Here is a 21,005-nt window from a genome sequence, read left to right as displayed (position 1 = left end):
GATGCTTCGGGAATGGGGCCTGCCAACAAAGAACCCCCGTTCCCTGTGGCTGCATCCGACCAGTGGGCTCCAGGGTCGGGTGCGCCTCGGGCCTGGGGGGGTTCTTGCCTGTGTGCAGGGCTTCTCCGCACAAGGTGGCACCTCTTCCCGGCCCAAGGGTGGTGGCAGGAACCCAGGTGGCGCTCGGGGACTCAGCAGGGCCTGCCCCCGGGGCCTGCCCGCAACACCTGATTGCCCGCGGGCGTGTCCGTCCACCCTCAAAAAGTTCTGCTGGGACAGCCCTGACCGAGCTCCGAGCTCCTCGCCCTTGGACCGCCCCAGTGGGCTTCAGGAGTGGGTGTGTGCCAGCAGCAGCCCTCCCCAGTCAACCACCGTGCGTCGGCCCCACCCGACAAGCACCTAGGGCGGGCGGGGCTTCCCGGGGGGCCTATTTGCAACGCCGGGAAGCACGGGGCAGTTCGTGTGTGCGGCCCGGGGACACCCGCAGGTGTGTGTGCTCCCCCCGTGGCCGGCCGAGGCGGCTAGCCAGCACCTGGGGGCTGTTGGCAGCGCCCCTGGGCAGCCTCCTAGAGCCAGGGGTCTGGCAGGCTCCGGGGGCAAATGGACTACGGAAGCCGAGAGGGGCCCGTCCGCGCCAAAACCCAAAACGCGCTGCGGCCTCCAGGGAGGGACACAGGGGACACAAGTGGCTGTGTGGCTTGCAGTGCCCGACCAGAGGGAGGGAGGTTGGCTGGCTGCTGAGGCGCAGCAGGTGTCAGCCCTTCGGGAAGTGCCCGTGGATGCTTCGGGAATGGGGCCTGCCAACTCAGAACCCCCGTTCCCTGTGGCTGCATCCGGCCAGGGGGCTCCAGGGTCGGGTGCGCCGCGGGCCTGGGGGGCTTCTTGCCTGTGTGCAGGGCTTCTACGCACAAGGTGGCACCTCATCCCGGCCCAAGGGTGGTGGCAGGAACCCAGGTGGCGCTCGGGGACTCAGCAGGGCCTGCCCCCGGGGCCTGCCCGCAACACCTGATTGCCTGCGGGCGTGTCCGTCCACCCTCAAAAAGTTCTGCTGGGACAGCCCTGACCGAGCTCCGAGCTCCTCGCTCTTGGACCGCCACAGTAGGCTTCAGGAGTGGGTGTGTGCCAGCAGCAGCCCTCCCCAGTCAACCACCATTTGTCGGCCCCGCCCGACAAGCCCCTAGGGCCGGCGGGGCTTCCCGGGGGGCCTATTTGCAACGCCAGGAAGCGCGGGGCAGTTCGTGTGTGCGGCCCAGGGACACGCGCAGGTGTGTGTGCTCCCCCCGTGGCCGGCCGAGGCGGCTAGCCAGCACCTGGGGGCTGTTGGCAGCGCCCCTGGGCAGCCTCCTAGAGCCAGGGGTCTGGCAGGCTCCGGGGGCAAATGGACTACGGAAGCCGAGAGGGGCCCGTCCGCGCCAAAACCCAAAACGCCCTGCGGCCTCCAGGGAGGGACACAGGGGACACAAGTGGCTGTGTGGCTTGCAGTGCCCGACCAGAGGGAGGGAGGTTGGCTGGCTGCTGAGGCGCAGCAGGTGTCAGCCCTTTGGGAAGTGCCCGTGGATGCTTCGGGAATGGGGCCTGCCAACAAAGAACCCCCGTTCCCTGTGGCTGCATCCGGCCAGGGGGCTCCAGGGTCGGGTGCGCCTCGGGCCTGGGGGGGTTCTTGCCTGTGTGCAGGGCTTCTCCGCACAAGGTGGCACCTCTTCCCGGCCCAAGGGTGGTGGCAGGAACCCAGGTGGCGCTCGGGGACTCAGCAGGGCCTGCCCCCGGGGCCTGCCCGCAACACCTGATTGCCCGCGGGCGTGTCCGTCCACCCTCACAAAGTTCTGCTGGGACAGCCCTGACCGAGCTCCGAGCTCCTCGCCCTTGGACCGCCCCAGTGGGCTTCAGGAGTGGGTGTGTGCCAGCAGCAGCCCTCCCCAGTCAACCACCTTGCGTCGGCCCCACCCGACAAGCCCCTAGGGCGGGCGGGGCTTCCCGGGGGGCCTATTTGCAACGCCGGGAAGCGCGGGGCAGTTCGTGTGTGCGGCCCGGGGACACCCGCAGGTGTGTGTGCTCCCCCCGTGGCCGGCCGAGGCGGCTAGCCAGCACCTGGGGGCTGTTGGCAGCGCCCCTGGGCAGCCTCCTAGAGCCAGGGGTCTGGCAGGCTCCGGGGGCAAATGGACTACGGAAGCCGAGAGGGGCCTGTCCGCGCCAAAACCCAAAACACGCTGCGGCCTCCAGGGAGGGACACAGGGGACACAAGTGGCTGTGTGGCTTGCAGTGCCCGACCAGAGGGAGGGAGGTTGGCTGGCTGCTGAGGCGCAGCAGGTGTCAGCCCTTCGGGAAGTGCCCGTGGATGCTTCGGGAATGGGGCCTGCCAACTCAGAACCCCAGTTCCCTGTGGCTGCATCCGGCCAGGGGGCTCCAGGGTCGGGTGCGCCGCGGGCCTGGGGGGCTTCTTGCCTGTGTGCAGGGCTTCTACGCACAAGGTGGCACCTCATCCCGGCCCAAGGGTGGTGGCAGGAACCCAGGTGGTGCTCGGGGACTCAGCAGGGCCTGCCCCCGGGGCCTGCCCGCAACACCTGATTGCCCACGGGCGTGTCCGTCCACCCTCAAAAAGTTCTGCTGGGACAGCCCTGACCGAGCTCCGAGCTCCTCGCCCTTGGACCGCCCCAGTGGGCTTCAGGAGTGGGTGTGTGCCAGCAGCAGCCCTCCCCAGTCAACCACCTTGTGTCGGCCCCACCCGACAAGCCCCTAGGGCGGGCGGGGCTTCCCGGGGGGCCTATTTGCAACGCCGGGAAGCGCGGGGCAGTTCGTGTGTGCGGCCCGGGGACACCCGCAGGTGTGTGTGCTCCCCCCGTGGCCGGCCGAGGCGGCTAGCCAGCACCTGGGGGCTGTTGGCAGCGCCCCTGGGCAGCCTCCTAGAGCCAGGGGTCTGGCAGGCTCCGGGGGCAAATGGACTACGGAAGCCGAGAGGGGCCCGTCCGCGCCAAAACCCAAAACGCGCTGCGGCCTCCAGGGAGGGACACAGGGGACACAAGTGGCTGTGTGGCTTGCAGTGCCCGACCAGAGGGAGGGAGGTTGGCTGGCTGCTGAGGCGCAGCAGGTGTCAGCCCTTTGGGAAGTGCCCGTGGATGCTTCGGGAATGGGGCCTGCCAACAAAGAACCCCCGTTCCCTGTGGCTGCATCCGGCCAGGGGGCTCCAGGGTCGGGTGCGCCTCGGGCCTGGGGGGGTTCTTGCCTGTGTGCAGGGCTTCTACGCACAAGGTGGCACCTCATCCCGGCCCAAGGGTGGTGGCAGGAACCCAGGTGGCGCTCGGGGACTCAGCAGGGCCTGCCCCCGGGGCCTGCCCGCAACACCTGATTGCCCGCGGGCGTGTCCGTCCACCCTCACAAAGTTCTGCTGGGACAGCCCTGACCGAGCTCCGAGCTCCTCGCCCTTGGACCGCCCCAGTGGGCTTCAGGAGTGGGTGTGTGCCAGCAGCAGCCCTCCCCAGTCAACCACCTTGCGTCGGCCCCACTCGACAAGCCCCTAGGGCGGGCGGGGCTTCCCGGGGGGCCTATTTGCAACGCCGGGAAGCGCGGGGCAGTTCGTGTGTGCGGCCCGGGGACACCCGCAGGTGTGTGTGCTCCCCCCGTGGCCGGCCGAGGCGGCTAGCCAGCACCTGGGGGCTGTTGGCAGCGCCCCTGGGCAGCCTCCTAGAGCCAGGGGTCTGGCAGGCTCCGGGGGCAAATGGACTACGGAAGCCGAGAGGGGCCCGTCCGCGCCAAAACCCAAAACGCGCTGCGGCCTCCAGGGAGGGACACAGGGGACACAAGTGGCTGTGTGGCTTGCAGTGCCCGACCAGAGGGAGGGAGGTTGGCTGGCTGCTGAGGCGCAGCAGGTGTCAGCCCTTCGGGAAGTGCCCGTGTATGCTTCGGGAATGGGGCCTGCCAACTCAGAACCCCCGTTCCCTGTGGCTGCATCCGGCCAGGGGGCTCCAGGGTCGGGTGCGCCGCGGGCCTGGGGGCTTCTTGCCTGTGTGCAGGGCTTCTACGCACAAGGTGGCACCTCATCCCGGCCCAAGGGTGGTGGCAGGAACCCAGGTGGCGCTCGGGGACTCAGCAGGGCCTGCCCCCGGGGCCTGCCCGCAACACCTGATTGCCCGCGGGCGTGTCCGTCCACCCTCACAAAGTTCTGCTGGGACAGCCCTGACCGAGCTCCGAGCTCCTCGCCCTTGGACCGCCCCAGTGGGCTTCAGGAGTGGGTGTGTGCCAGCAGCAGCCCTCCCCAGTCAACCACCTTGCGTCGGCCCCACCCGACAAGCCCCTAGGGCGGGCGGGGCTTCCCGGGGGGCCTATTTGCAACGCCGGGAAGCGCGGGGCAGTTCGTGTGTGCGGCCCGGGGACACCCGCAGGTGTGTGTGCTCCCCCCGTGGCCGGCCGAGGCGGCTAGCCAGCACCTGGGGGCTGTTGGCAGCGCCCCTGGGCAGCCTCCTAGAGCCAGGGGTCTGGCAGGCTCCGGGGGCAAATGGACTACGGAAGCCGAGAGGGGCCCGTCCGCGCCAAAACCCAAAACGCGCTGCGGCCTCCAGGGAGGGACACAGGGGACACAAGTGGCTGTGTGGCTTGCAGTGCCCGACCAGAGGGAGGGAGGTTGGCTGGCTGCTGAGGCGCAGCAGGTGTCAGCCCTTCGGGAAGTGCCCGTGGATGCTTCGGGAATGGGGCCTGCCAACTCAGAACCCCCGTTCCCTGTGGCTGCATCCGGCCAGGGGGCTCCAGGGTCGGGTGCGCCGCGGGCCTGGGGGGCTTCTTGCCTGTGTGCAGGGCTTCTACGCACAAGGTGGCACCTCATCCCGGCCCAAGGGTGGTGGCAGGAACCCAGGTGGCGCTCGGGGACTCAGCAGGGCCTGCCCCCGGGGCCTGCCCGCAACACCTGATTGCCTGCGGGCGTGTCCGTCCACCCTCAAAAAGTTCTGCTGGGACAGCCCTGACCGAGCTCCGAGCTCCTCGCCCTTGGACCGCCCCAGTGGGCTTCAGGAGTGGGTGTGTGCCAGCAGCAGCCCTCCCCAGTCAACCACCTTGCGTCGGCCCCACCCGACAAGCCCCTAGGGCGGGCGGGGCTTCCCGGGGGGCCTATTTGCAACGCCGGGAAGCGCGGGGCAGTTCGTGTGTGCGGCCCGGGGACACCCGCAGGTGTGTGTGCTCCCCCCGTGGCCGGCCGAGGCGGCTAGCCAGCACCTGGGGGCTGTTGGCAGCGCCCCTGGGCAGCCTCCTAGAGCCAGGGGTCTGGCAGGCTCCGGGGGCAAATGGACTACGGAAGCCGAGAGGGGCCCGTCCGCGCCAAAACCCAAAACGCGCTGCGGCCTCCAGGGAGGGACACAGGGGACACAAGTGGCTGTGTGGCTTGCAGTGCCCGACCAGAGGGAGGGAGGTTGGCTGGCTGCTGAGGCGCAGCAGGTGTCAGCCCTTCGGGAAGTGCCCGTGGATGCTTCGGGAATGGGGCCTGCCAACTCAGAACCCCCGTTCCCTGTGGCTGCATCCGGCCAGGGGGCTCCAGGGTCGGGTGCGCCGCGGGCCTGGGGGGCTTCTTGCCTGTGTGCAGGGCTACTACGCACAAGGTGGCACCTCATCCCGGCCCAAGGGTGGTGGCAGGAACACAGGTGGCGCTCGGGGACTCAGCAGGGCCTGCCCCCGGGGCCTGCCCGCAACACCTGATTGCCCGCGGGCGTGTCCGTCCACCCTCAAAAAGTTCTGCTGGGACAACCCTGACCGAGCTCCGAGCTCCTCGCCCTTGGACCGCCCCAGTGGGCTTCAGGAGTGGGTGTGTGCCAGCAGCAGCCCTCCCCAGTCAACCACCTTGCGTCGGCCCCACCCGACAAGCCCCTAGGGCGGGCGGGGCTTCCCGGGGGGCCTATTTGCAACGCCGGGAAGCGCGGGGCAGTTCGTGTGTGCGGCCCGGGGACACCCGCAGGTGTGTGTGCTCCCCCCGTGGCCGGCCGAGGCGGCTAGCCAGCACCTGGGGGCTGTTGGCAGCGCCCCTGGGCAGCCTCCTAGAGCCAGGGGTCTGACAGGCTCCGGGGGCAAATGGACTACGGAAGCCAAGAGGGGCCCGTCCGCGCCAAAACCCAAAACGCGCTGCGGCCTCCAGGGAGGGACACAGGGGACACAAGTGGCTGTGTGCCTTGCAGTGCCCGACCAGAGGGAGGGAGGTTGGCTGGCTGCTGAGGCGCAGCAGGTGTCAGCCCTTCGGGAAGTGCCCGTGGATGCTTCGGGAATGGGGCCTGCCAACTCAGAACCCCCGTTCCCTGTGGCTGCATCCGGCCAGGGGGCTCCAGGGTCGGGTGCGCCGCGGGCCTGGGGGGCTTCTTGCCTGTGTGCAGGGCTTCTACGCACAAGGTGGCACCTCATCCCGGCCCAAGGGTGGTGGCATGAACCCAGGTGGCGCTCGGGGACTCAGCAGGGCCTGCCCCCGGGGCCTACCCGCAACATCTGATTGCCCGCGGGCATGTCCGTCCACCCTCACAAAGTTCTGCTGGGACAGCCCTGACCGAGCTCCGAGCTCCTCACCCTTGGACCGCCCCTTGGGCTTCAGGAGTGGGTGTGTGCCAGCAGCAGCCCTCCCCAGTCAACCACCTTGCGTCGGCCCCACCCGACAAGCCCCTAGGGCGGGCGGGGCTTCCCGGGGGGCCTATTTGCAATGCCAGGAAGCGCGGGGCAGTTCGTGTGTGCGGCCCGGGGACACCCGCAGGTGTGTGTTCTCCCCCCGTGGCCGGCCGAGGCGGCTAGCCAGCACCTGGGGACTGTTGGCAGCGCCCCTGGGCAGCCTCCTAGAGCCAGGGGTCTGGCAGGCTCCGGGGGCAAATGGACTACGGAAGCCGAGAGGGGCCCGTCCGCGCTAAAACCCAAAACGCGCTGCGGCCTCCAGGGAGGGACACAGAGGACACAAGTGGCTGTGTGGCTTGCAGTGCCCGACCAGAGGGAGGGAGGTTGGCTGGCTGCTGAGGCGCAGCAGGTGTCAGCCCTTCGGGAAGTGCCCGTGGATGCTTCGGGAATGGGGCCTGCCAACAAAGAACCCCCGTTCCCTGTGGCTGCATCCGGCCAGGGGGCTCCAGGGTCGGGTGCGCCGCGGGCCTGGGGGGCTTCTTGCCTGTGTGCAGGGCTTCTACGCACAAGGTGGCACCTCATCCCGGCCCAAGGGTGGTGGCAGGAACCCAGGTGGCGCTCGGGGACTCAGCAGGGCCTGCCCCCGGGGCCTGCCCGCAACACCTGATTGCCCGCGGGCGTGTCCGTCCACCCTCACAAAGTTCTGCTGGGACAGCCCTGACCGAGCTCCGAGCTCCTCGCCCTTGGACCGCCCCAGTGGGCTTCAGGAGTGGGTGTGTGCCAGCAGCAGCCCTCCCCAGTCAACCACCTTGCGTCGGCCCCACCCGACAAGCCCCTAGGGCGGGCGGGGCTTCCCGGGGGGCCTATTTGCAACGCCAGGAAGCGCGGGGCAGTTCGTGTGTGCGGCCCGGGGACACCCGCAGGTGTGTGTGCTCCCCCCGTGGCCGGCCGAGGCGGCTAGCCAGCACCTGGGGGCTGTTGGCAGCGCCCCTGGGCAGCCTCCTAGAGCCAGGGGTCTGGCAGGCTCCGGGGGCAAATGGACTACGGAAGCCGAGAGGGGCCCGTCCGCGCCAAAACCCAAAACGCGCTGCGGCCTCCAGGGAGGGACACAGGGGACACAAGTGGCTGTGGCTTGCAGTGCCCGACCAGAGGGAGGGATGTTGGCTGGCTGCTGAGGCGCAGCAGGTGTCAGCCCTTCGGGAAGAGCCCGTGGATGCTTCGGGAATGGGGCCTGCCAACTCAGAACCCCCGTTCCCTGTGGCTGCATCCGGCCAGGGGGCTCCAGGGTCGGGTGCGCCGCGGGCCTGGGGGGCTTCTTGCCTGTGTGCAGGGCTTCTACGCACAAGGTGGCACCTCATCCCGGCCCAAGGGTGGTGGCAGGAACCCAGGTGGCGCTCGGGGACTCAGCAGGGCCTGCCCCCGGGGCCTGCCCGCAACACCTGATTGCCCGCGGGCGTGTCCGTCCACCCTCACAAAGTTCTGCTGGGACAGCCCTGACCGAGCTCCGAGCTCCTCGCCCTTGGACCGCCCCAGTGGGCTTCAGGAGTGGGTGTGTGCCAGCAGAAGCCCTCCCCAGTCAACCACCTTGCGTCGGCCCCACCCGACAAGTCCCTAGGGCGGGCGGGGCTTCCCGGGGGGCCTATTTGCAACGCCGGGAAGCGCGGGGCAGTTCGTGTGTGCGGCCCGGGGACACCCGCAGGTGTGTGTGCTCCCCCCGTGGCCGGCCGAGGCGGCTAGCCAGCACCTGGGGGCTGTTGGCAGCGCCCCTGGGCAGCCTCCTAGAGCCAGGGGTCTGGCAGGCTCCGGGGGCAAATGGACTACGGAAGCCGAGAGGGGCCCGTCCGCGCCAAAACCCAAAACGCGCTGCGGCCTCCAGGGAGGGACACAGGGGACACAAGTGGCTGTGTGGCTTGCAGTGCCCGACCAGAGGGAGGGAGGTTGGCTGGCTGCTGAGGCGCAGCAGGTGTCAGCCCTTCGGGAAGTGCCCGTGGATGCTTCGGGAATGGGGCCTGCCAACTCAGAACCCCCGTTCCCTGTGGCTGCATCCGGCCAGGGGGCTCCAGGGTCGGGTGCGCCGCGGGCCTGGGGGGCTTCTTGCCTGTGTGCAGGGCTTCTACGCACAAGGTGGCACCTCATCCCGGCCCAAGGGTGGTGGCAGGAACCCAGGTGGCGCTCGGGGACTCAGCAGGGCCTGCCCCCGGGGCCTGCCCGCAACACCTGATTGCCCGCGGGCGTGTCCGTCCACCCTCACAAAGTTCTGCTGGGACAGCCCTGACCGAGCTCCGAGCTCCTCGCCCTTGGACCGCCCCAGTGGGCTTCAGGAGTGGGTGTGTGCCAGCAGCAGCCCTCCCCAGTCAACCACCTTGCGTCGGCCCCACCCGACAAGCCCCTAGGGCGGGCGGGGCTTCCCGGGGGGCCTATTTGCAACACCGGGAAGCGCGGGGCAGTTCGTGTGTGCGGCCCGGGGACACCCGCAGGTGTGTGTGCTCCCCCCGTGGCCGGCCGAGGCGGCTAGCCAGCACCTGGGGGCTGTTGGCAGCGCCCCTGGGCAGCCTCCTAGAGCCAGGGGTCTGACAGGCTCCGGGGGCAAATGGACTACGGAAGCCGAGAGGGGCCCGTCCGCGCCAAAACCCAAAACGCGCTGCGGCCTCCAGGGAGGGACACAGGGGACACAAGTGGCTGTGTGGCTTGCAGTGCCCGACCAGAGGGAGGGAGGTTGGCTGGCTGCTGAGGCGCAGCAGGTGTCAGCCCTTCGGGAAGTGCCCGTGGATGCTTCGGGAATGGGGCCTGCCAACTCAGAACCCCCGTTCCCTGTGGCTGCATCCGGCCAGGGGGCTCCAGGGTCGGGTGCGCCGCGGGCCTGGGGGGCTTCTTGCCTGTGTGCAGGGCTTCTACGCACAAGGTGGCACCTCATCCCGGCCCAAGGGTGGTGGCATGAACCCAGGTGGCGCTCGGGGACTCAGCAGGGCCTGCCCCCGGGGCCTAACCGCAACATCTGATTGCCCGCGGGCATGTCCGTCCACCCTCACAAAGTTCTGCTGGGACAGCCCTGACCGAGCTCCGAGCTCCTCACCCTTGGACCGCCCCAGTGGGCTTCAGGAGTGGGTGTGTGCCAGCAGCAGCCCTCCCCAGTCAACCACCTTGCGTCGGCCCCACCCGACAAGCCCCTAGGGCGGGCGGGGCTTCCCGGGGGGCCTATTTGCAACGCCAGGAAGCGCGGGGCAGTTCGTGTGTGCGGCCCGGGGACACCCGCAGGTGTGTGTTCTCCCCCCGTGGCCGGCCGAGGCGGCTAGCCAGCACCTGGGGACTGTTGGCAGCGCCCCTGGGCAGCCTCCTAGAGCCAGGGGTCTGGCAGGCTCCGGGGGCAAATGGACTACGGAAGCCGAGAGGGGGCCCGTCCGCGCTAAAACCCAAAACGCGCTGCGGCCTCCAGGGAGGGACACAGAGGACACAAGTGGCTGTGTGGCTTGCAGTGCCCGACCAGAGGGAGGGAGGTTGGCTGGCTGCTGAGGCGCAGCAGGTGTCAGCCCTTCGGGAAGTGCCCGTGGATGCTTCGGGAATGGGGCCTGCCAACAAAGAACCCCCGTTCCCTGTGGCTGCATCCGGCCAGGGGGCTCCAGGGTCGGGTGCGCCGCGGGCCTGGGGGGCTTCTTGCCTGTGTGCAGGGCTTCTACGCACAAGGTGGCACCTCATCCCGGCCCAAGGGTGGTGGCAGGAACCCAGGTGGCGCTCGGGGACTCAGCAGGGCCTGCCCCCGGGGCCTGCCCGCAACACCTGATTGCCCGCGGGCGTGTCCGTCCACCCTCACAAAGTTCTGCTGGGACAGCCCTGACCGAGCTCCGAGCTCCTCGCCCTTGGACCGCCCCAGTGGGCTTCAGGAGTGGGTGTGTGCCAGCAGCAGCCCTCCACAGTCAACCACCTTGCGTCGGCCCCACCCGACAAGCCCCTAGGGCGGGCGGGGCTTCCCGGGGGGCCTATTTGCAACGCCAGGAAGCGCGGGGCAGTTCGTGTGTGCGGCCCGGGGACACCCGCAGGTGTGTGTGCTCCCCCCGTGGCCGGCCGAGGCGGCTAGCCAGCACCTGGGGGCTGTTGGCAGCGCCCCTGGGCAGCCTCCTAGAGCCAGGGGTCTGGCAGGCTCCGGGGGCAAATGGACTACGGAAGCCGAGAGGGGCCCGTCCGCGCCAAAACCCAAAACGCGCTGCGGCCTCCAGGGAGGGACACAGGGGACACAAGTGGCTGTGTGGCTTGCAGTGCCCGACCAGAGGGAGGGAGGTTGGCTGGCTGCTGAGGCGCAGCAGGTGTCAGCCCTTTGGGAAGAGCCCGTGGATGCTTCGGGAATGGGGCCTGCCAACTCAGAACCCCCGTTCCCTGTGGCTGCATCCGGCCAGGGGGCTCCAGGGTCGGGTGCGCCGCGGGCCTGGGGGGCTTCTTGCCTGTGTGCAGGGCTTCTACGCACAAGGTGGCACCTCTTCCCGGCCCAAGGGTGGTGGCAGGAACCCAGGTGGCGCTCGGGGACTCAGCAGGGCCTGCCCCCGGGGCCTGCCCGCAACACATGATTGCCCGCGGGCGTGTCCGTCCACCCTCAAAAAGTTCTGCTGGGACAGCCCTGACCGAGCTCCGAGCTCCTCGCCCTTGGACCGCCCCAGTAGGCTTCAGGAGTGGGTGTGTGCCAGCAGCAGCCCTCCCCACTCACCCACCGTGTGTCGGCCCCGCCCGACAAGCCCCTAGGGCCGGCGGGGCTTCCCGGGGGGCCTATTTGCAACGCCGGGAAGCGCGGGGCAGTTCGTTTGTGCGGCCCGGAGACACCCGCAGGTGTGTGTGCTCCCCCCGTGGCCGGCCGAGGCGGCTAGCCAGCACCTGGGGGCTGTTGGCAGCGCCCCTGGGCAGCCTCCTAGAGCCAGGGGTCTGACAGGCTCCGGGGGCAACGGACTACGGAAGCCGAGAGGGGCCCGTCCGCGCCAAAACCCAAAATGCGCTGCGGCCTCCAGGGAGGGACACAGGGGACACAAGTGGCTGTGTGGCTTGCAGTGCCCGACCAGAGGGAGGGAGGTTGGCTGGCTGCTGAGGCGCAGCAGGTGTCAGCCCTTCGGGAAGTGCCCGTGGATGCTTCGGGAATGGGGCCTGCCAACTCAGAACCCCCGTTCCCTGTGGCTGCATCCGGCCAGGGGGCTCCAGGGTCGGGTGCGCCGCGGGCCTGGGGGGCTTCTTGCCTGTGTGCAGGGCTTCTACGCACAAGGTGGCACCTCATCCCGGCCCAAGGGTGGTGGCAGGAACCCAGGTGGCGCTCGGGGACACAGCAGGGCCTGCCCCCGTGGCCTGCCCGCAACACCTGATTGCCTGCGGGCGTGTCCGTCCACCCTCAAAAAGTTCTGCTGGGACAGCCCTGACCGATCTTCGAACTCCTCGCCCTTGGACCGCCCCAGTGGGCTTCAGGAGTGGGTGTGTGCCAGCAGCAGCCCTCCCCAGTCAACCACCGTGCATCGGCCCCACCCGACAAGCCCCTAGGGCGGGCGGGGCTTCCCGGGGGGCCTATTTGCAACGCCGGGAAGCGCGGGGCAGTTCGTGTGTGCGGCCCGGGGACACCCGCAGGTGTGTGTGCTCCCCCCGTGGCCGGCCGAGGCGGCTAGCCAGCACCTGGGGGCTGTTGGCAGCGCCCCTGGGCAGCCTCCTAGAGCCAGGGGTCTGGCAGGCTCCGGGGGCAAATGGACTACGGAAGCCGAGAGGGGCCCGTCCGCGCCAAAACCCAAAACGCGCTGCGGCCTCCAGGGAGGGACACAGGGGACACAAGTGGCTGTGTGCCTTGCAGTGCCCGACCAGAGGGAGGGAGGTTGGCTGGCTGCTGAGGCGCAGCAGGTGTCAGCCCTTCGGGAAGTGCCCGTGGATGCTTCGGGAATGGGGCCTGCCAACTCAGAACCCCCGTTCCCTGTGGCTGCATCCGGCCAGGGGGCTCCAGGGTCGGGTGCGCCGCGGGCCTGGGGGGCTTCTTGCCTGTGTGCAGGGCTTCTACGCACAAGGTGGCACCTCATCCCGGCCCAAGGGTGGTGGCAGGAACCCAGGTGGCGCTCGGGGACTCAGCAGGGCCTGCCCCCGGGGCCTGCCCGCAACACCTGATTGCCTGCGGGCGTGTCCGTCCACCCTCAAAAAGTTCTGCTGGGACAGCCCTGACCGAGCTCCGAGCTCCTCGCCCTTGGACCGCCCCAGTGGGCTTCAGGAGTGGGTGTGTGCCAGCAGCAGCCCTCCCCAGTCAACCACCGTGCATCGGCCCCACCCGACAAGCCCCTAGGGTGGGCGGGGCTTCCCGGGGGGCCTATTTGCAACGCCAGGAAGCGCGGGGCAGTTCGTGTGTGCGGCCCGGGGACACCCGCAGGTGTGTGTGCTCCCCCGTGGCCGGCCGAGGCGGCTAGCCAGCACCTGGGGGCTGTTGGCAGCGCCCCTGGGCAGCCTCCTAGAGCCAGGGGTCTGGCAGGCTCTGGGGGCAAATGGACTACGGAAGCCGAGAGGGGCCCGTCCGCGCCAAAACCCAAAATGCGCTGCGGCCTCCAGGGAGGGACACAGGGGACACAAGTGGCTGTGTGGCTTGCAGTGCCCGACCAGAGGGAGGGAGGTTGGCTGGCTGCTGAGGCGCAGCAGGTGTCAGCCCTTCGGGAAGTGCCCGTGGATGCTTCGGGAATGGGGCCTGCCAACTCAGAACCCCCGTTCCCTGTGGCTGCATCCGGCCAGGGGGCTCCAGGGTCGGGTGCGCCGCGGGCCTGGGGGGCTTCTTGCCTGTGTGCAGGGCTTCTACGCACAAGGTGGCACCTCATCCCGGCCCAAGGGTGGTGGCAGGAACCCAGGTGGCGCTCGGGGACACAGCAGGGCCTGCCCCCGTGGCCTGCCCGCAACACCTGATTGCCTGCGGGCGTGTCCGTCCACCCTCAAAAAGTTCTGCTGGGACAGCCCTGACCGATCTTCGAACTCCTCGCCCTTGGACCGCCCCAGTGGGCTTCAGGAGTGGGTGTGTGCCAGCAGCAGCCCTCCCCAGTCAACCACCGTGCATCGGCCCCACCCGACAAGCCCCTAGGGCGGGCGGGGCTTCCCGGGGGGCCTATTTGCAACGCCGGGAAGCGCGGGGCAGTTCGTGTGTGCGGCCCGGGGACACCCGCAGGTGTGTGTGCTCCCCCCGTGGCCGGCCGAGGCGGCTAGCCAGCACCTGGGGGCTGTTGGCAGCGCCCCTGGGCAGCCTCCTAGAGCCAGGGGTCTGGCAGGCTCCGGGGGCAAATGGACTACGGAAGCCGAGAGGGGCCCGTCCGCGCCAAAACCCAAAACGCGCTGCGGCCTCCAGGGAGGGACACAGGGGACACAAGTGGCTGTGTGGCTTGCAGTGCCCGACCAGAGGGAGGGAGGTTGGCTGGCTGCTGAGGCGCAGCAGGTGTCAGCCCTTCGGGAAGTGCCCGTGGATGCTTCGGGAATGGGGCCTGCCAACTCAGAACCCCCGTTCCCTGTGGCTGCATCCGGCCAGGGGGCTCCAGGGTCGGGTGCGCCGCGGGCCTGGGGGGCTTCTTGCCTGTGTGCAGGGCTTCTACGCACAAGGTGGCACCTCATCCCGGCCCAAGGGTGGTGGCAGGAACCCAGGTGGCGCTCGGGGACTCAGCAGGGCCTGCCCCCGGGGCCTGCCCGCAACACCTGATTGCCTGCGGGCGTGTCCGTCCACCCTCAAAAAGTTCTGCTGGGACAGCCCTGACCGAGCTCCGAGCTCCTCGCCCTTGGACCGCCCCAGTGGGCTTCAGGAGTGGGTGTGTGCCAGCAGCAGCCCTCCCCAGTCAACCACCGTGCATCGGCCCCACCCGACAAGCCCCTAGGGTGGGCGGGGCTTCCCGGGGGGCCTATTTGCAACGCCAGGAAGCGCGGGGCAGTTCGTGTGTGCGGCCCGGGGACACCCGCAGGTGTGTGTGCTCCCCCGTGGCCGGCCGAGGCGGCTAGCCAGCACCTGGGGGCTGTTGGCAGCGCCCCTGGGCAGCCTCCTAGAGCCAGGGGTCTGGCAGGCTCTGGGGGCAAATGGACTACGGAAGCCGAGAGGGGCCCGTCCGCGCCAAAACCCAAAATGCGCTGCGGCCTCCAGGGAGGGACACAGGGGACACAAGTGGCTGTGTGGCTTGCAGTGCCCGACCAGAGGGAGGGAGGTTGGCTGGCTGCTGAGGCGCAGCAGGTGTCAGCCCTTCGGGAAGTGCCCGTGGATGCTTCGGGAATGGGGCCTGCCAACTCAGAACCCCCGTTCCCTGTGGCTGCATCCGGCCAGGGGGCTCCAGGGTCGGGTGCGCCGCGGGCCTGGGGGGCTTCTTGCCTGTGTGCAGGGCTTCTACGCACAAGGTGGCACCTCATCCCGGCCCAAGGGTGGTGGCAGGAACCCAGGTGGCGCTCGGGGACACAGCAGGGCCTGCCCCCGGGGCCTGCCCGCAACACCTGAATACCCGCGGGCGTGTCCGTCCACCCTCAAAAAGTTCTGCTGGGACAGCCCTGACCGATCTTCGAACTCCTCGCCCTTGGACCGCCCCAGTGGGCTTCAGGAGTGGGTGTGTGCCAGCAGCAGCCCTCCCCAGTCAACCACCTTGCGTCGGCCCCACCCGACAAGCCCCTAGGGCGGGCGGGGCTTCCCGGGGGGCCTATTTGCAACGCCAGGAAGCGCGGGGCAGTTCGTGTGTGCGGCCCGGGGACACCCGCAGGTGTGTGTGCTCCCCCCGTGGCCGGCCGAGGCGGCTAGCCAGCACCTGGGGGCTGTTGGCAGCGCCCCTGGGCAGCCTCCTAGAGCCAGGGGTCTGGCAGGCTCCGGGGGCAAATGGACTACGGAAGCCGAGAGGGGCCCGTCCGCGCCAAAACCCAAAACGCGCTGCGGCCTCCAGGGAGGGACACAGGGGACACAAGTGGCTGTGGCTTGCAGTGCCCGACCAGAGGGAGGGATGTTGGCTGGCTGCTGAGGCGCAGCAGGTGTCAGCCCTTCGGGAAGAGCCCGTGGATGCTTCGGGAATGGGGCCTGCCAACTCAGAACCCCCGTTCCCTGTGGCTGCATCCGGCCAGGGGGCTCCAGGGTCGGGTGCGCCGCGGGCCTGGGGGGCTTCTTGCCTGTGTGCAGGGCTTCTACGCACAAGGTGGCACCTCATCCCGGCCCAAGGGTGGTGGCAGGAACCCAGGTGGCGCTCGGGGACTCAGCAGGGCCTGCCCCCGGGGCCTGCCCGCAACACCTGATTGCCCGCGGGCGTGTCCGTCCACCCTCACAAAGTTCTGCTGGGACAGCCCTGACCGAGCTCCGAGCTCCTCGCCCTTGGACCGCCCCAGTGGGCTTCAGGAGTGGGTGTGTGCCAGCAGAAGCCCTCCCCAGTCAACCACCTTGCGTCGGCCCCACCCGACAAGTCCCTAGGGCGGGCGGGGCTTCCCGGGGGGCCTATTTGCAACGCCGGGAAGCGCGGGGCAGTTCGTGTGTGCGGCCCGGGGACACCCGCAGGTGTGTGTGCTCCCCCCGTGGCCGGCCGAGGCGGCTAGCCAGCACCTGGGGGCTGTTGGCAGCGCCCCTGGGCAGCCTCCTAGAGCCAGGGGTCTGGCAGGCTCCGGGGGCAAATGGACTACGGAAGCCGAGAGGGGCCCGTCCGCGCCAAAACCCAAAACGCACTGCGGCCTCCAGGGAGGGACACAGGGGACACAAGTGGCTGTGTGGCTTGCAGTGCCCGACCAGAGGGAGGGAGGTTGGCTGGCTGCTGAGGCGCAGCAGGTGTCAGCCCTTCGGGAAGTGCCCGTGGATGCTTCGGGAATGGGGCCTGCCAACTCAGAACCCCCGTTCCCTGTGGCTGCATCCGGCCAGGGGGCTCCAGGGTCGGGTGCGCCGCGGGCCTGGGGGGCTTCTTGCCTGTGTGCAGGGCTTCTAAGCACAAGGTGGCACCTCATCCCGGCCCAAGGGTGGTGGCAGGAACCCAGGTGGCGCTCAGGGACTCAGCAGGGCCTGCCCCCGGGGCCTGCCCGCAACACCTGATTGCCTGCGGGCGTGTCTGTCCACCCTCAAAAAGTTCTGCTGGGACAGCCCTGACAGAGCTCCGAGCTCCTCGCACTTGGACCGCCCCAGTGGGCTTCAGGAGTGGGTGTGTGCCAGCAGCAGCCCTCCCCAGTCAACCATCTTGCGTCGGCCCCACCCGACAAGCCCCTAGGGCGGGCGGGGCTTCCCGGGGGGCCTATTCCCAACATCGGAAGCGCGGGGCAGTTCGTGTGTGCGGCCCGGGGACACCCGCAGGTGTGTGTGCTCCCCCCGTGGCCGGCCGCTGCGGCTAGCCAGCACCTGGGGGCTGTTGGCAGCGCCCCTGGGCAGCCTCCTAGAGCCAGGGGTCTGGCAGGCTCCGGGGGCAAATGGACTACGGAAGCCGAGAGGGGGCCGTCCGCGCCAAAACCCAAAATGCGCTGCGGCCTCCAGGGAGGGACACAGGGGACACAAGTGGCTGTGTGGCTTGCAGTGCCCGACCAGAGGGAGGGAGGTTGGCTGGCTGCTGAGGCGCAGCAGGTGTCAGCCCTTCGGGAAGTGCCCATGGATGCTTCGGGAATGGGGCCTGCCAACTCAGAACCCCCGTTCCCTGTGGCTGCATCCGGCCAGGGGGCTCCAGGGTCGGGTGCGCCGCGGGCCTGGGGGGCTTCTTGCCTGTGTGCAGGGCTTCTACGCACAATGTGGCACCTCATCCCGGCCCAAGGGTGGTGGCAGGAACCCAGGTGGCGCTCGGGGACGCAGCAGGGCCTGCCCCCGGGGCCTGCCCGCAACACCTGATTGCCCGCGGGCGTGTCCGTCCACCCTCAAAAAGTTCTGCTGGGACAGCCCTGACCGAGCTCCGAGCTCCTCGCCCTTGGACCGCCCCAGTGGGCTTCAGGAGTGGGTGTGTGCCAGCAGCAGCCCTCCCCAGTCAACCACCTTGCGTCGGCACCACCCGACAAGCCCCAAGGGCCGGCGGGGCTTCCCGGGGGGCCTATTTGCAACGCTGGGAAGCGCGGGGCAGTTCGTGTGTGCGGCCCGGGGACACCCGCAGGTGTGTGTGCTCCCCCCGTGGCCGGCCGAGGCGGCTAGCCAGCACCTGGGGGCTGTTGGCAGCGCCCCTGGGCAGCCTCCTAGAGCCAGGGGTCTGGCAGGCTCCGGGGGCAAATGGACTACGGAAGCCGAGAGGGGCCCGTCTGCGCCAAAACCCAAAACGCGCTGCGGCCTCCAGGGAGGGACACAGGGGACACAAGTGGCTGTGTGGCGTGCAGTGCCTGACCAGAGGGAGGGAGGTTGGCTGGCTGCTGAGGCGCAGCAGGTGTCAGCCCTTCGGGAAGTGCCCGTGGATGCTTCGGGAATGGGGCCTGCCAACTCAGAACCCCCGTTCCCTGTGGCTGCATCCGGCCAGGGGGCTCCAGGGTCGGGTGCGCCGCGGGCCTGGGGGGCTTCTTGCCTGTGTGCAGGGCTTCTACGCACAAGGTGGCACCTCTTCGCGGCCCAAGGGTGGTGGTAGGAACCCAGGTGGCGCTCGGGGACACAGCAGGGCCTGCCCCCGGGGCCTGCCCGCAACACCTGATTGCCTGCGGGCGTGTCTGTCCACCCTCAAAAAGTTCTGCTGGGACAGCCCTGACAGAGCTCCGAGCTCCTCGCACTTGGACCGCCCCAGTGGGCTTCAGGAGTGGGTGTGTGCCAGCAGCAGCCCTCCCCAGTCAACCACCTTGCGTCGGCCCCACCCGACAAGCCCCTAGGGCGGGCGGGGCTTCCCGGGGGGCCTATTCCCAACATCGGAAGCGCGGGGCAGTTCGTGTGTGCGGCCCGGGGACACCCGCAGGTGTGTGTGCTCCCCCCGTGGCCGGCCGCTGCGGCTAGCCAGCACCTGGGGGCTGTTGGCAGCGCCCCTGGGCAGCCTCCTAGAGCCAGGGGTCTGGCAGGCTCCGGGGGCAAATGGACTACGGAAGCCGAGAGGGGCCCGTCCGCGCCAAAACCCAAAATGCGCTGCGGCCTCCAGGGAGGGACACAGGGGACACAAGTGGCTGTGTGGCTTGCAGTGCCCGACCAGAGGGAGGGAGGTTGGCTGGCTGCTGAGGCGCAGCAGGTGTCAGCCCTTCGGGAAGTGCCCATGGATGCTTCGGGAATGGGGCCTGCCAACTCAGAACCCCCGTTCCCTGTGGCTGCATCCGGCCAGGGGGCTCCAGGGTCGGGTGCGCCGCGGGCCTGGGGGGCTTCTTGCCTGTGTGCAGGGCTTCTACGCACAATGTGGCACCTCATCCCGGCCCAAGGGTGGTGGCAGGAACCCAGGTGGCGCTCGGGGACGCAGCAGGGCCTGCCCCCGGGGCCTGCCCGCAACACCTGATTGCCCGCGGGCGTGTCCGTCCACCCTCAAAAAGTTCTGCTGGGACAGCCCTGACCGAGCTCCGAGCTCCTCGCCCTTGGACCGCCCCAGTGGGCTTCAGGAGTGGGTGTGTGCCAGCAGCAGCCCTCCCCAGTCAACCACCTTGCGTCGGCACCACCCGACAAGCCCCAAGGGCCGGCGGGGCTTCCCGGGGGGCCTATTTGCAACGCCGGGAAGCGCGGGGCAGTTCGTGTGTGCGGCCCGGGGACACCCGCAGGTGTGTGTGCTCCCCCGTGGCCGGCTGCTGCGGCTAGCCAGCACCTGGGGGCTGTTGGCAGCGCCCCTGGGCAGCCTCCTAGAGCCAGGGGTCTGGCAGGCTCCGGGGGCAAATGGACTACGGAAGCCGAGAGGGGCCCGTCCGCGCCAAAACCCAAAATGCGCTGCGGCCTCCAGGGAGGGACACAGGGGACACAAGTGGCTGTGTGGCTTGCAGTGCCCGACCAGAGGGAGGGAGGTTGGCTGGCTGCTGAGGCGCAGCAGGTGTCAGCCCTTCGGGAAGTGCCCGTGGATGCTTCGGGAATGGGGCCTGCCAACTCAGAACCCCCGTTCCCTGTGGCTGCATCCGGCCAGGGGGCTCCAGGGTCGGATGTGCCGCGGGCCTGGGGGGCTTCTTGCCTGTGTGCAGGGCTTCTAAGCACAAGGTGGCACCTCATCCCGGCCCAAGGGTGGTGGCAGGAACCCAGGTGGCGCTCAGGGACTCAGCAGGGCCTGCCCCCGGGGCCTGCCCGCAACACCTGATTGCCTGCGGGCGTGTCTGTCCACCCTCAAAAAGTTCTGCTGGGACAGCCCTGACAGAGCTCCGAGCTCCTCGCACTTGGACCGCCCCAGTGGGCTTCAGGAGTGGGTGTGTGCCAGCAGCAGCCCTCCCCAGTCAACCATCTTGCGTCGGCCCCACCCGACAAGCCCCTAGGGCGGGCGGGGCTTCCCGGGGGGCCTATTCCCAACATCGGAAGCGCGGGGCAGTTCGTGTGTGCGGCCCGGGGACACCCGCAGGTGTGTGTGCTCCCCCCGTGGCCGGCCGCTGCGGCTAGCCAGCACCTGGGGGCTGTTGGCAGCGCCCCTGGGCAGCCTCCTAGAGCCAGGGGTCTGGCAGGCTCCGGGGGCAAATGGACTACGGAAGCCGAGAGGGGGCCGTCCGCGCCAAAACCCAAAATGCGCTGCGGCCTCCAGGGAGGGACACAGGGGACACAAGTGGCTGTGTGGCTTGCAGTGCCCGACCAGAGGGAGGGAGGTTGGCTGGCTGCTGAGGCGCAGCAGGTGTCAGCCCTTCGGGAAGTGCCCATGGATGCTTCGGGAATGGGGCCTGCCAACTCAGAACCCCCGTTCCCTGTGGCTGCATCCGGCCAGGGGGCTCCAGGGTCGGGTGCGCCGCGGGCCTGGGGGGCTTCTTGCCTGTGTGCAGGGCTTCTACGCACAATGTGGCACCTCATCCCGGCCCAAGGGTGGTGGCAGGAACCCAGGTGGCGCTCGGGGACGCAGCAGGGCCTGCCCCCGGGGCCTGCCCGCAACACCTGATTGCCCGCGGGCGTGTCCGTCCACCCTCAAAAAGTTCTGCTGGGACAGCCCTGACCGAGCTCCGAGCTCCTCGCCCTTGGACCGCCCCAGTGGGCTTCAGGAGTGGGTGTGTGCCAGCAGCAGCCCTCCCCAGTCAACCACCTTGCGTCGGCACCACCCGACAAGCCCCAAGGGCCGGCGGGGCTTCCCGGGGGGCCTATTTGCAACGCTGGGAAGCGCGGGGCAGTTCGTGTGTGCGGCCCGGGGACACCCGCAGGTGTGTGTGCTCCCCCCGTGGCCGGCCGAGGCGGCTAGCCAGCACCTGGGGGCTGTTGGCAGCGCCCCTGGGCAGCCTCCTAGAGCCAGGGGTCTGGCAGGCTCCGGGGGCAAATGGACTACGGAAGCCGAGAGGGGCCCGTCTGCGCCAAAACCCAAAACGCGCTGCGGCCTCCAGGGAGGGACACAGGGGACACAAGTGGCTGTGTGGCGTGCAGTGCCTGACCAGAGGGAGGGAGGTTGGCTGGCTGCTGAGGCGCAGCAGGTGTCAGCCCTTCGGGAAGTGCCCGTGGATGCTTCGGG

This window comes from Lepus europaeus, unplaced genomic scaffold (assembly GCF_033115175.1).
Source record: "Lepus europaeus isolate LE1 unplaced genomic scaffold, mLepTim1.pri SCAFFOLD_35, whole genome shotgun sequence".
Taxonomy (NCBI): Eukaryota; Metazoa; Chordata; class Mammalia; order Lagomorpha; family Leporidae; genus Lepus; species Lepus europaeus.
The sequence above is the reverse complement of the archived record's forward strand: the minus strand, read 5'-3'. Positions refer to the sequence as shown.